Raw genomic sequence first — 14,863 nt, forward strand, 5'->3', positions numbered from 1 at the left:
AGACTTCCCGCGAATCTCTGATTCGCGGGAAGCAGGGGAGGGGGCGGGGCGTGCAGGGCTGGGGAGGAGGGGGAAGTGGGCGGGGTGAACAGCTGCAGCGCGGGGCCCTCTTGGCGCGGGGCCCAATTCAGCCGAATCGGCTGAATCGGCCTAAAGCCGGCCCTGGTGCCAGGTTCAATTGTTTGAGTTCCAGTGAAGCTGGAGATCAGGCACATGTTTTAAATCTTTCCATTATGTGTGCTGTGAATGTCAGAAGCAGTATTTGAAGTTCTGCTCTTCTAGTCAGCCAGTGGATTTCCTATAGGCTGTCAGCTTAGTTCCTTTTCTGTCCACCTCATTCTCTAGCTCTCATATTATCCCCACATTCCTAAGCATGCACTCCTGGCCTCTAATGCCCCCACTTCCACCCTGAGTCACATCCTCATAAATAAATATACTTTAAAGATGGCAGGTATGACTAGCCCACTGAAGCACTATGGGTCACCTGGGTTATCGAGGGAGATCTTTCTATCCAAGAGGGTACACTCTTCCCCCCCATATGATTTCCATATAATAGCTGCTTTAGACGATATATAGCCAAACTATAAGGTAATGGAAAAAACCCTTCCCCTTGGATGGAGTCTCACCAACTTGTTCAAATTCCCTCTCCCTCTCGGGAGGGCTTCAGATGCAGATGTTGAGTAAATCTTCTGGAAGCATGGTTCCTCCAGGAGCCATCCATTCAAGGGATACATGGAGGCCAGGCAGCATAGAGGCCCTTAGGATATGTCTACACTGCAATTAAATGCCTGCAGCTGGCTCAGGCTCAGACTACGGGTTATAAAATTGGTGTTGCTATTCAGGCTTGGGCTGGAGCCCGGTTCTTGGGACCTGCTTGTCTCACAGGGTCCCAGAGCTTGGGCCTGAGCTCAAACATCTACACAGCAGTTTTACAGCCCCATAGCCCAAGCCTGTCAAGCCCGAATCAGCTGACATGGGCCAGATGCAGCTGTTTAATTGCAGTGTAGACATACCCTTGGAGTCCACTGTACCACCTGAGTTACTAAAGAAGATCATAACAGAAGGGTCATGGACTGGAATCTACATCCTCTTTCATGGTGAGAAAAATCATACTCTCCAGTGGAAAATTTTCAAAGAAACTCTACAAGAGAATCCTGTGGTATTTCCATTCCTTCATAAAGAAATAAGCTGCGGAGGGGACAATGAGTTCTTGTTAGATGAAAATAGACTTAACCATTCTGAACAGCACTGACATTTGTACTTAATTCTGCATAATGTCAATTTATAATCAATAATCAAATGTGCAATTTTTTAAACACATGCATCAATCACCTAGACTGATTGGAACAGTATTACAACTCCTCTTTTTGCTGAAGATCACTGTTTAATTAAAATCTAAGTGTGGGGGTGGGGGGGAGGCAGAAAATTAAACAAAAAGAATAGCAGACAAGTCAGTGAGGGGTTATAATCTGAAGCCAGCATCAATACACAGAACAAGTGACTCTATTAACTGAAAGGAGAAAAACACACTTAAACATAAATTGCAATTAAACTTCTAATAAGAGAGCCATTTATTTTACTTCTAAGTTCTCTGAAAACATAAACCAGTCAGAGTTAAATATATCCTGATCAAGCTTTATCCTGCAGGGTGATTGCTTTAGAATGCCTACAGATGTTCTTAGAGTTCAAGAATTAATAACATTCTAGAAATACTTTAAAGTGTTATCTAAATTAATCTTTTAATTAATTGAAAAAAAAGCTCTGAACCATATTATTTCTCTTAAAAAAATAAACAAACAAACAGGAGCAGGCACTTCAAAGTGCTGTTTTTTTTTTTTTAAATTGTTTCTTCAAACTAATGGCGAGGAAATATGCACTTTTCCCCTAGTAGTGGCTATTTTTATATTACCATAAGTTATTCTGCCAAAAAAAAAAAAAAAAAATCAAACTTGCATTCACTAAGTAAAGTGGCCTGACTCTCATGGGAGTTGAATATCCATAACTCTCATTGACTTCAATCAGAACTGCATGGCTTAATATCTTTGAAAATCAGTCCACCTGTAATTGTCTAATTATGGATTTAAATACCTAAAGTTTGAGAATTCTGTCTTAAGTCACTTTCCCTGGGGACTTGATTTGATATTTTTTCCATTATTTAAAAAAATGGTGTGACACATTTTTGAACAGTCTTAGTCTCAGTGGTACAGCCTTAAATTAGGCAGTCCTTATATTTGTTTTTCATTGGCATCTCTTCTCTCCCCTCCCCTGCACCCCAACCTTCTCCATTGTCTCTCAATATCATATGGTTGGTGTGGACAGTGGGGTTGTTCTAATAGCTCCCTGTTATGGGGAGTGATGCAAATAGTCCAAAGACTTACTCACCAGGCTTTTGCAGCCATGACTCTTATGGCAGCCCAGTCTTTCCAGGTGAATGGTGTTCTCACATAACAGGGTGTTCCCTCCCCCCCCGCCCACCCCTGCATACCTGACCCTTGCTATAGTTTTTTTTTTTTTATTTAAAAAAACCAACAACAAAAAACCTGTTTCCTATGTAGCAAGGGAGAGAGAGAGAGATTATATATGTAATGTAAATTTATTGAATGGCACTCCAGAAATACCATCATGGTATTTAAGGACTAAATGCCTTGTCCCTCCCTTCGCTTCGCACCCCCACTCCCACCCAAAAAAGAGGAGTCAAAAGGGGAGGAAAACTCCTGACCATTATATCAAGGTGTGGCATTTGCTCTCTGTGAAGTGAGATGGCTAATCTTTTCTTTCCTTACAGAGCGAGGGGAATCTTCCAGGAGGACTCCACTATGCGCACATCTCAGGGGTGCAATCTAGGCCTAAATTCTTAGTATGTAGGTAACTTTTTTTTATTTCAAAAGAAATCCTTTACCATTCCCTGCCTCAGACAACTGAAGCACTCCTGTAGGCAATTTAGACAGGGCTGTTGATGTACATTTAATGATATCAGTAGAGCAAACTGCATGAGGAAACAAAATTCAATATCATTTTTAAAATGTGGTCTTGAAGTGAAAATGGATGTTCAAGGCTAACTTGGAAGTGGTCTCTGTGCCCTGATTAGTGTCTTGTTGTTTTATTCATCTATCATTTTTTCTTTGCTGTTGCTGCCTTTGTCAGTGCATTTTCTCTTCAGTTTTTTCAATTCTTTGGAAGACCTGCTACATCTCTGCCTTCCTGAGTGATTGATTATTTTCAGCTTCAGAATTCTCCCTGTATGTTTTTTTATCCTGTATTCGTTCTCTTTATCTTCTCCTCTTCTGTCACTTTCCCTGAGATTTTTCCCCCTGTAGTTTATTGTTCATTTTTCTTGCCTTTTTCACTGTCATGTTTTTCTTTCCTGTGCTTATATGCTGCTCTGCTTTTTGTCTGTTCATTTTTCTTCATTCCAATATTATGAATGTATCATTTTTTCTGATTTTTCAGTTTTGTCTCATATACACTCCTTTTAATAGTCCCTTCCCTACTATTTTTTTTTATTCTGACCTCTTTTCTTACTATTTCCCTAATTCGAGACTCTCATGATCATTCAAGCAGTTAAAATAATGACCACTGGAACTGTGGATTCCCTCAGAAGAATCTCTTCTCTGAAGGAATCTATATTTGTCCCCAGTTATTCATTGTGTAAAAGGCAGTCTAGTTAATAGATAGATACTGAACTGGGATTCATGAGACCTGAATTTTATATCCAGATCTAGTATTTGCGCTTGGGCAATCCATGTCACCTCTCCAAAGCCCTGTTTCCACTCCATCTTTTGTTCTTCTCTATTTCAGTTGTAAGCTCTCAGAAGGAGGGAGTATCTCTTACTATGTGGATATGCAATACCTGAGAAATGAGGCCCCGATCTGTTTGGGCTTCTAACGATTAGCATATAGCAAAAAGTTATAGGCAAGGTTAGTAGCACTGCCTATAATTAAGGTGTAAGACCATGCTTTCAAGTGCTTCTAACTCTTCCAAATTTTAACCATTTGGGCTGAAATTTTCCATTCCATGTGTCTGCTGCAGGCTGACTGATTTGGAAAAACTTCAGCCAAAACAGTTCAGCCTTTTCTGAGTAGGAGACTAGGAAAAAATACACTACTTTGTCAATTTAAAAATTCTAGCAACCTTTTTCTCTGAGACTATCTATGATCTCCCTGTTTTGGAGTAGGGTGCAGAAAATTGTCATTGGAGTAGCCTTTGTCTCAGCGATATGCCTTTTGCTATCCCTGTGAAAATATGGCCAAATTTGGTACGTCATAAGCTTTTGTAAAAATAGTTTGCACATGCACAGACAACCATCATTCTAGTGTTTCCTAACATATAAGAGTTTGACTTTTCAGCTTTAAATGTGTTGTTTTAATATATTTTTTGTACATAATAGTGTGAAAAAGTCATGGTAGTATCTGGTTACTTTAAGTAAACACCTTGGGTTTGATTCTGGGCTCATTTGTTCCTGAAATCAGGAGTAACTTAACATTAATAATGTGAGATAAGGAAGAAAAAGGACACTTTTGCTCTCCATTACTCTATAACTAAAACAAATGAACAAACAAATCCTTTCCCTGGAATTTCTAATCAGGGTGTTCAGCAATTTGCAGGATTGGGCCCAAAAGGTGGAAGAGTGAAATGTGATCCTTTCCATAGCAAGATAGATAAAAACTGGAAATCCTGAATTGGGGGATCAGAGACTCACCATGATGAAAGATAAATATCCCCAGGGCAAATGATTTATTGTTGGTGAAGCTAACAAAATCCATCTTTTGTAGTTTAGGAGATTCTGTCTATTTATAATGATATCCTTACTCTCCATTCTGTTTTAACATCTTACTGGTTCCACAATCCCTGAACATGTAAAATTCACCCTGATTCTAACGGGAATTACTTTGGGGATGGGGGTGGGGGAGGTCAAGTAAGATTTATTTTTTTAAGTACAGATTCAGCCAAAAGATAACATAGGCTCATTTTCCATCTTCACAAACATTTGTTAATTCAGCTGTATTTATTTTTTAAAATGTAACTTGGGGAATTGGATGGATCAGAGGATTGGAAATGGCACATAGAACTTTTCAGCTCTGATTCAACACTCAACTCCAATTCAGCTGAGGTTAATAGTGATTGAAAATATTATTTGAGATCTCTTCCTGTGTAAAATGAGTTAGTGGTATTTGAACAGTCTCCAGGGAGTAGGCATCCCAACTGTTACCAAGAAGTTTCCAGTCACCCTCAACTCTGTGTCTGTTTAACTGTGGATCTCTTGATACAGCCTGTTATCTTTAAAGGACATTGAACTTGGAGTCTAAGGGTTCAAATTCCCCATAAATTTTAAGGCTGTCATCCATGGGCCTAATCCAAAGCCCACTTATATCATTTTGTTTTCTTTTTATTGGAGGTATTCTCCACCATGATTTAATTTGTCTTTCCACAGCATTGTTACAAAAATGGACCCAATCTTGAAAGTAATCAGGTTTTTTATTATTGTTAATCTTACTCAAAAGCTATATAGAAAGATCTTTAGATATTATAGACTGTACATATATATTTTGTCACACTAGAAATCTCTCACATAAGTGTGTGGGTTTTTTGTTTGTTTTGTTTTAAGAATTCAGACTTATTAAACATTACAAATATCTACCCCTCTGTACGGGGAGATTTTGGCAAACCAGTAAAGTGCCTGAAACCACTATGGCTCATTGTTAAAAGCAGCCTAGTCAGCAGGCTGTAAAGTGGCCATGGGAGGCGGGACAGGGGGTTTGGGGTGCCACAGAAAGGACAGCTTGACCCTGCGTCTTTCCTGATAAGAATTGTGTTGAAGTTGCTGATATATGCATTTTAAAAGAGCAGGATGTGCCCCAGGAATGTCTGTTGGGGTCTCAAGGCTGCAAACTCTGGAAAAACCCACACCTGGTTAATCCATAATCAGAAGGAACCTCTTGCTTGACCATTGAAACTGCTTACTTAACAAGTTTTCTTTGAAGGACATGTCATTCTATTACTAATGTATAAATAAGGAGGAAAAGTTTGAGGTAGTTGGACTCTTTTTGGACTCTCCCTCTGGATACATCTTGCGGTCCCCACTGGCAGATGGAAGACTTGGGCATCGGAAGCCTGCTGCTGTGTTACTCGAGAGCCATACTCAGCTTTGGTAATAAATAAATTTGGTAATAAAACACCCCTCAGGGTTGGGGGTGTTTTACTAACCTGATGTGGATGTGTGTAAGTGCTTGAGACTAAGTAAAGTTTAACTTTAAGTGAAAGCACTCTTGTGTTGTCCTGTTTGTGTCAGCCATCTATCAGTCAGATGGCCGGGTCTCCCTGATTTATTTCCTGACACATCAGGCTCCTTCCAGCAGTAGCTACTTATCTGAATCTCTGGATTGTTCCCAAGAGACAGGCAGGATTTAGGCTGATTAAAACACCTGATACTATAATCTTTGCTTCACATTTAAAAAAAAATAAAGGGAGGAGGGATATCTCCAGTTAGACGAGTAAATTTTGTACTTATCTTTATTAACATATTTGGAAAGAAAGAAGCCAAAGGTGCAAGGATTCATTTTTAGCAGAAAGGAGTTATATTTACAGTAGTTATTCCTCTGAATATCTCTCTTCATGGAAATGTGCAGCCTGATGCAGATTTTCTTTGCAAGGAACATTACTTTTCAGTAGTCACCACAATAGAAATCAGGCATTTAGGGAGACAATTGCTCTACTTGGATTCCTCTTGGCTGACCAGCCATTTAAATGCTGGTCAATCAAAAGGAATAGCATAGTTCAGAGGAATAAGCATAAGGTGAGGAAATGAACTTCTAATTGCTTAATCCTATTATTGGGGCTGATTTTCACTGTTTTGGTCAGATGAGTACACCTCATTGACTCATTTTCTCAGTCTGTAAAACGAAGATAACTTTACCATGGTATTGTAAGGATTCAGTAGTTAATGTTTATGTAGCACTTAGTACATACATAGAGCTTCATATCGTCAAACATCTGCTTATTAGTCTGGTTTCAGTCCAGGTCTTGGTGGACAGGTGTCTTCACTCCATAAACACCATCACATATGACACGTCTTAATAACCTTATTGGCAGTCTAACCAAAGAGGCCAAGGATGAATGGGCAAGGAGAATGAATTGCCCTCTCACTCCTAGAAACTAGATGAGGTACATTGTTGGGACAATACTCAGACAGGTGCACTGTCATGTCCTGTGCTACACCTGTTCTGTGGTTTCCTAGAGGCCTTAATTTTCTAGTGCTATTAGTCCAGGATCATTCACAAACTCTGAGGTTCTTTTAAATGTAAGAGAAATATTTTTTAAATGATAGTTGCATTGTACCTAGAAAATTTGAAAGTTATGTAAGATTAATTCCATATTGTACAACTGGCATATTTAATTATCCATTAAAATGTGCTATGTGACACTAAAAAAAAAAAAAAAAAAAAAAAAAAAAGAGAGAGAGAGATAATGTACTTGCTTTATGATTGGAAATCTATCATAATGGTTGGAAATCTATTTTGTTCATAGGTACAAAAATACACTACAAGTGCTCTGAATGATCACTTTTTGTTCAGGAAAGTCCTAAATATAACCAGGCAGAGGAAAGTGTCATAGTAATTACCTGACATTTCATAGATTTTGTGTGTGTGTGTGTGTGTGTACACGCACATTTTTCACCCTAAATTTAATGGGCCAGCTCCCACATCAGCATACCTCAGTTGAAGTCCATGGTCCTATGCCCATTTCCACCAGCTGAGGACCTAATCCCATGTTTCTTATTGGTTTAAAATGCTATAGTATTGTTCACAGGAATATTTGCTCTGTGACCCAGAGAAATACAGAATACCTGGCAAGTGCTGCTGCAACTTTGGTGAACATGTAAGTATGTGTTCTCATTAGGGCATTTTAGTGTTCAATTTAACCATGGTTTTCGAAATAGAACTATATTTGATTGTAAGTGACACTTCATGTTTTTATTTCTGTTTATTTTGGTGGCAGAGTAGGGAGGCCTGGGGCAAATTATCTCTCAGGCCTGGTCTACACTAGGAGGTTATGTCGAATTTAGCAGCGTTAAATCGAATTAACTCTGCACCCGTCCACACAACAAAGCTATTTAGTTTGACATAGAGGTCTCTTAAATTCAACTTCTGTACTCCTCCCCAACGAGGGAAGTAGCGCTAAATTCGACATGGCCATGTTGAATTAGGGTAGGTGTGGATGGAAATTGATGCTAATAGCTCCAGGAGCTATCCCACAGTGCACCACTCTGACGCTCTGGACAGCAGTCCGAGCTCGGAGGCTCTGACCAGCCACACAGGAAAAGCCCCGGGAAAATTTGAATTCCTTTTCCTGTCTGGGCAGTTTGAATCTCATTTCCTGTTTGGACATCGTGGCGAGCTCAGCAGCACTGGCAATGATGCAGAGCTCTCCAGCAGAGATGGCCATGCAATCTCAGAATAGAAAGAGAGCCCCAGCATGGACTGATCGGGAAGTCTTGGATCTGATTGCTGTGTGGGGCGATGAGTCCGTGTTTTCGGAGCTGCGATCGAAAAGATGGAATGCAAAGATCTACGAGAAGATCTCCAAAGCCATGACAGAGAGAGGATACAGCCGGGATGCAACGCAGTGCCGCATGAAAATCAAGGAGCTGAGACAAGGGTACCAGAAGACCAAAGAGACAAACGGACGTTCCGGATCCCAGCCCCAGACATGCCGTTTCTATGAGGCACTGCATTCCATCCTAGGTGCGGCCGCCACCACTACCCCACCACTGACCGTGGACTCTGAGGATGGGATATTGTCGACGCCCGCTTCCTCGGAGATGGTAGTGGACGGAGAAGATGAGGAAGGAGATGAGGAGGATGAGGCAGTCAACAGCGCTTACAACGCTGATTTCCCAGACAGCCAGGATCTCTTCATCACCCTCACAGAGATCCCCTACCAACTGTCCCCAGGCGTTAACCCGGACCCAGAATCAGGCTTTGACCGTGAAAGTAGGGCAGTGCTATTAAAGTTTTAAGGTGCCACAAGTCTACGGCTTACCATGTCAGCCTGCTACCCAAATTCTGCTGTCCTGTTCCGCTTCTGTGATCTGCACTGCAAGACCCCAGGGACTGAATGCGAAGGCCGAAAATTCGACCTTGTCCTGAGTGCAAATGTGATAGGTGCTGTGAATGGTCTTGTTCACAGAGAGAGACTATTTTCTTTGTTCACCAAAAAAATTATCTTTCTGAGGAATTCACTCCCTTTTTCCCATCCCACAGTTGTGACTGTCTCCCGACCTACCCGGTCATCAGACTCCCAGAGGCTGGCGTAGATTAGGCGTAGAAAGAAAAGGACACGGGACGACATGTTCTCAGAACTTCTGGGCTGCTCCCAAGCCGAGGCAACCCTGCAGACTCAGTGGAGGGAGAACATGTCCAAATACCAGCAAGCACACAGCAAACAGGAGGAGAGGTGGTGGCAGGAAGACCAGCAGGCGACTCAAACGCTGCTTGGACTAATGAGGGAGCAAACGGACATGCTCCAGCACCTTGTGGATGTTCTGCAGGACCGGAGGCAGGAGGACAGAGCCCCGCTGCAGTCTCTGTAACCACCGTCCCCCCGCCACAAAGTCCCATACTCCCCTCACCCAAAGTACCAAGAAGGAGGGGCTGCAGAGTCCGTGAAAACTGTCACTCTTCCCCTGCAGACTGCTCAAGTGGCAGAAGGCTGTCATTCCCCAAAATTTGAGAAGTCCTTTCCTTCCCGCTTCACCCAAGCCCCCATCCCAGTTTCATCCTCTAACTGTCTAGTTGCTAATAAAAAATACGTTTCTGTTAATTACTGTTTCCATCATGTTTTAAACAGACCAGAGTTCCTGAAAACACGAGCGTCATGAACCTTGCCCGGCCATCCAACGTTGATGTTGGTAAAACGTCCCCTATGGTCCACCAGTGCTTGCAGCACCATTGAAAAGTAGCCCTTTCAGTTAATGTACTGGCTGGCCTGGTGGTCCGGTCCCAGGATAGGGCTGTGAGTTCCATCTATAGCCCCACCGCAGTTTGGGAATCCCATCGCTGCGAAGCCATCTATGATGACCTCCACGTTTCCCAGGGTCACTACCTTTGACAGCAGTACATCAACGATTGTGTTGGCTACTTGCATCACAACAACCCCCATGGTAGATTTGCCCACGCCAAAGTGGTTCGCGACTGACTGGTAGCTGTCTGGCGTTGAAAGCTTCCAGAGGACTATGGCCACTCGCTTCTGGACAGTCAAGGCTGCTCGCATCCAGGTGTCCTTGCGCTTCTGGGCAGGGGACAGCAACTCACAAAGTTCAAGGAAAGTTCCCTTCCGCATGCGAAAGTTTCTCAGCCACTGGGATTCATCCCAGACCTGCAGCACTATGCGGTCCCACCAGTCCGTGCTTGTTTCACGTGCCCAGAATCGCCGTTCCACGGCATCAACATGACCCAGTGCCACCATGATGTTCACGGCGTGGGGTCCCGTGCTTTGTGACAGGTCTGTGCCACTCTCAGACTTCATGTCCTCATCGCGCTGCCGTAGCCTCCTCGCCCGATTTCTCAGCATCTGCCTCTGGAAAATGTGGCTGATAAGGTGCGAGGTGTTGACAACGGCCATAACTGCAGCGATGGTCGCAGCGGGCTCCATGCTCGCAGTGCTGTGGCGTCCGCGCTGTCACTCAGCAGAAAAGTGCGCGAACTGATTGCCTGCCGGCGCTTTCAGGGAGGGAGTGATGGTTGGATGACGACAGTTACCCAAAACCACCCTCGACACATTTTTTTCCCTAGCAGGCATTGGGGGCTCAACCCAGAATTTCGATGGGCAGCGGAGACTGCAGGAACTGTGGGATAGCTGCCCACAGTGCACAACTTCCAATGTCGATGCTTGCCCCGTTAGTGTGGACTCACACAGTCGAATTACTGTCCTTAGTGTGGATACACACGTTCGACTTTGTAATATCAATTCCACATATTTGATTTAAGTGAAATCGAACTACTCTCGTAGTGTAGACATACCCTTAGACTCCAATCCTTGAAATACTGAAGAACACAAGTAATCTTACTTACATTAGTGGTTATCTTGAAATCAGTGGAACCATCCACTGAGTGAATTTATGCATATGATTAACTATTTACAAGATTGGGGGAATCCTTGACATTTCAAGGAAAAAACCTTTTACTTCTATGAAATCTCTGAGCTTGTTGAGTTAGAGCTGTAATTGGAAACCAATATGTTCTACCACTTTTACTGCTAGAGGGTAAACCCTGTAGATGGACTTGTGATGGGTTGGATCACAGAAACCCCCTTGGGAGCTGCCACCTGATGTACCAAGACTCCTTCTATTCCTGTTTTCCCTGCCAGCTCAGGACTCCAGCACCCTGTCTTGCTGAACCAGACACTCCCGTCTGCTGCAACACAGACCCAGGGTCTGAATAACTTGCCCCAAAGCTGCAGGTTTACTTGAAAACAACTCTCAGAAGTGTGCTTGTCTTTAGCTCTCAGATGCCCAACTCCCAATGGGGTCTAAACCCAAATAAATCCGTTTTACCCTGTATAAAGCTTTTACAGGGTAAACTCCTAAATTGTTCACCTTCTATAAAACTGACAGAGAGAGATGTACAGTTGTTTGCTTCCCCCAGATATTAATACTCTCTGTATTTAATAAAATCACTTTCTACTTAGTAATTAACGCAAAGTAGGATTTAAGTGGTTCCAAGTAGTAACAGAACAAAGTAAGTCACCAAGCAAAATAAAATAAAATGTGCAAATCTATGTCTAATCAAATTGAATACAGATAAGATCCTCACCAGTTCCAGAATGCTCCATTTTACAGGCTAATCTCCTTTTAGCCTGGGTCCTGCAATCACACACACCCGCTGCGCTTACTGTCCTTTGTTCCAGTTTCCTTCCAGTATTCTGGGGAGTGGAGAGGCTCCTCCATTAGCCAGCTGAAGACAAAATGGAGGGGTCTCCAACAGGTTTAAATACACTTTCTCTTGTGGGTGGAGACCTCACTCCTATGCAAAGTCCAACTCCAAGGTGGAGTTCTGGAGTCACCTGGGCTAGTCACATGTCCCTGCATGACTCAGTCTTTACAGGCGGAACCCGTTGTCCACATGGTATCTTGCATGTCTCCAGGAAGACTTCTTATGTGGATTGGAGCATTCCGAGAGGCATTGTTCCCCAAGTGCTTCCTGATCAGGTACTTAACCTTGCGAATTCTTTCCTAAAGAAACTGACCAAATGCCTCACAAAGCTTACTTAGAAACCAAGCAAGTATATAGACTATATTCTTAACTTCAAGTAGAAAATTATATACGTTTACAAATAGGATGAATAGATATAGTATACAATAACCTTTATGAAGATATGTTACATGGCACAGACAGCACAAAACATATTCCAGTTATGTCATACATACATTTATAAGCACCCCCCCATAAAGCCTTATGGGGTACACTGTCACAGGACTCAAGGACTATGCACCACTTAATCCCACCAAAATGTTGCCTGTTGATATTAATGGGATTTGGATGCCCAAACTGAGTGAAATTAACCAACAACTAAGAATTAAATCAAAAAAGAATTTGAAAGTTTTGCCTAACAGAAGAGAAAGCAGATGGTTGTGACTACAGGGCAAATTATCAGAGCACTGAAGTGGGATTTAGTCATACAAGTAAGATATTTGATTTTGTAAGTTTATAATGAATGGTTTTGCTATAAATTTCTCTGTGATATCTAAAGGGGTTTTGTCTGGATCTAATCTTGAGCCTTTGGGACCTGATTTCTGCAATTCTTATTCAGGTAAATAGTCCCATAATCTCCTGAGTAAGGGCTACAGAACTGTCATAATTTTACAACCAGTGATATCCTCCCCTGATTTACATATGAGGTAAAGTAAAACAAACTGTCTCAATAATCAGAAATAATCCTGTGTAATTCTGTAATTTAATACTCCAAAAATCAGGTAGATGGACCATTGACTTCAACGGGACTCCATGTTAGCATGTTCTCCTGACTGGACCCCTTTACCGGATCCATATGATATAGATTATATCTGTCTATGCAGTAAGATATATGGGACTCATTCTGATTTCTGTTACACCACTAAAACAAGGATTAAGAATCGACTGCACCGTATTTATGAAATTCCAATGGAATTAGATAACACCAGAATTGGGCCCAGGGTGGTTATCTTTGACCAGTGTTATGCCTAATCATTGGTTCCTTTAATAATAAAAAAAAAAACTCAATCACATCTCCAGTTTTGATTTGTCACTTGCATTCCACTTTTCAGCAAAGGACTTTTCATACCTTGCTGATTCTCTTGTTCCTAAGGACAGTGAAATGCAAGCATTACAAATTACATTTTCAGTAAAACAATGACTAGGGAAATTAGGTGCTACTTAAACACACATATATACACACACTCTTATATCTTAGAACTATAACTACAAATGGTGTTTCATTTTATTCTTTCTCCTTTTAATTATTCCTAAGGGAGGAACTCTTCATTCTTTCATTTAAAATACCTCTTATTCTTTCCCTTGTGCTGCTGTTTTGTCGGGGGAAAGTTGATAAGAAAAACAGTTTCTGAACTAAAATATTGTTGTGCTCCTTCCTTATTTGTTTTATATTTTTCTTCCTGGCTAGAGTTCTGGGTCTCGGTAACATGCAGTTACTGAAACTTCCTAAATGAACACTGCCTCGGTAGAAAGTACAAAATGCATCTGCTGTTGCCACTACTGAAAGGTAATTACATAGCTACATCAAGGAAAATAAGAAGGAAGATGTAAAGAATACTCAAAGACAAATAAGACACAAAGTGCAGCTCTCTTCTGAAAAGTAACCATGGAAATGTCAGCTTCCTATTCAGCACAGCTGGTTCTTGGCACTGATTCTCATCTCGCTTGCACTAATAAAAGCCAGGAGTAAGTATACTGAAATGGATGGAGTTAGAGATGTGTAAATTGCATATAGCATAGATTCTTTCTATTCCTAGGATAAGCTCTGATTTAACTATCAGACAGGAGGTGCTGTAGCTGAAGCACTGGTAGAGCTTGACCCAAATTCAACTAACAATTGTTAGTTTGCCACCAATGAAAATTATGACTGTTTTAATCTACATTTGGGGTTTCCATCAGTGTAGCTACATTGATTGCTGGTCACCAATGGCTGAATCCAATGTATAAATATGGCCTTAGGTAAGGCCACTTGTGTCTGAGGCACAGAAAAGCTGTGACTGGATCCAAGACTGAATCTTGTCCATCCTAACTCTTGGGGAGGTACAATTTGGAGGAAAATTTCAGTCTGGGGTGGAGATGTGCATTGCATATACACGAAAGACCTGAATATGACTTCTGACAAGCTGTGCCCACAGGTTTTCTGTCCAGCCCTCAAATGTGCATGGAGGATGACATTTTGTAGAACAAATATATCCTCTGCACAGTGTGACCGCTCATGAAAGGTCATACCGTGCATGCCAGTGTAGAATTGCATTCCTTACTAAAAATGTCATGGTGCACCACTGCTCTGGGGTGAAGAGGAAGCACTTTTGTAGCAGGATTTTTTATTGAATGGATGCATGAAGGAATGAATAGCAGCTATTTGGAACTTAAGGGTTTGGAATTTTAGAATAAGTCTGTAAAAGATGGATTGTAGATCAAGAGGAGGTAAGGTAGGTAATGGTGCCTAATAAACTGCAGCTACCCTATGGATAAGTGTGTGTGTGTGTGTGTGTGTGTGTTTAAAAAAAGAGGAGGAGGAATATTTGTTTCCAGTTTGTTAGAACTCCTATCTATAGGGCCTTAACTTGTACTACTAAAACATACTGAAACAGTTTTATTCAAACTTGGAACA

Source organism: Trachemys scripta, chromosome 8 (genome assembly GCF_013100865.1).
Source record: "Trachemys scripta elegans isolate TJP31775 chromosome 8, CAS_Tse_1.0, whole genome shotgun sequence".
NCBI classification, from domain to species: domain Eukaryota; kingdom Metazoa; phylum Chordata; order Testudines; family Emydidae; genus Trachemys; species Trachemys scripta.